Here is a 948-nt window from a genome sequence, read left to right on the forward strand (position 1 = left end):
GAGGCTCTAAGGGAGAACAACATAGAAATGGAGAAGATCATCTCAACTCTCAAGGTCCCAAAGACAGACGTGGTCACTATAGAAAAACCTCTCACTCACGTATTCGAGGACCTTATCAGTGATATAATTATAGTTCTACGTACAATAGACCTCAACAAAGTTGACCTAGAAATCCTTCTTTTATGAGTAGACATTTTCTTCAAGACAAGGATGGCATCTCTCTCAAAGAAGAAGAAGAAACTCATGGTTACTCTTATGCCTCCAACCTTAGGAAAAGGGAAGGAGATAATAATGGAAGCAATCCTATAACTACCCCTATTGGTGAACTGCATCATATGGAATGTTACAGGTGCTAACAGTGCTGAGTTCAGAAGGCATTGAAAATCAATGATTTAAATCCACAAGCGCTCTCTAGTTGCTCTACTTAAGACTAGAATGGGTGAACACAAGACCCTCACTAAAGAATTTAACTACAACAACCAAATTGGTATCTCTAAGTGGTATAGTCATTAAGTAGGATAATATCATTCGTAGTATCCTAGACATTGTCATTTTTCCTTAAGGAATAGTGGCTATGGTAGATTCACCTCTTTTAGTGGGCATACCACCTTTTTTGGTCCCTCTTCAAGTTCATGTTCTGCTTGTAAATACCAAGAGTACAAGGACAAATATGAAAATTTGATTAAAAACATTGATGCTCTAACTATTGCTGTCAATGAATTGACATCTAAGAGGGGTGTCATACCATCAAGGAAGTTGATAGATCCATTCACTCCATTAAAGGTTAGGATGAGAAAAAAAATTCAAAGGTACTATCAGGTATTAAATCAAGAAAAATTACAACTCCTCTTCCTTCCAATGTTGAGCAAGTTCAAGGGGCCACTAGAGAGCAGGGACATCTAAAGAAGGTAAATATCTATAAGTTGGTGAAAGGCACCAAGAAGTCTA

The sequence above is a fragment of the Capsicum annuum genome, chromosome 10, assembly GCF_002878395.1.
Source record: "Capsicum annuum cultivar UCD-10X-F1 chromosome 10, UCD10Xv1.1, whole genome shotgun sequence".
Taxonomy (NCBI): Eukaryota; Viridiplantae; Streptophyta; class Magnoliopsida; order Solanales; family Solanaceae; genus Capsicum; species Capsicum annuum.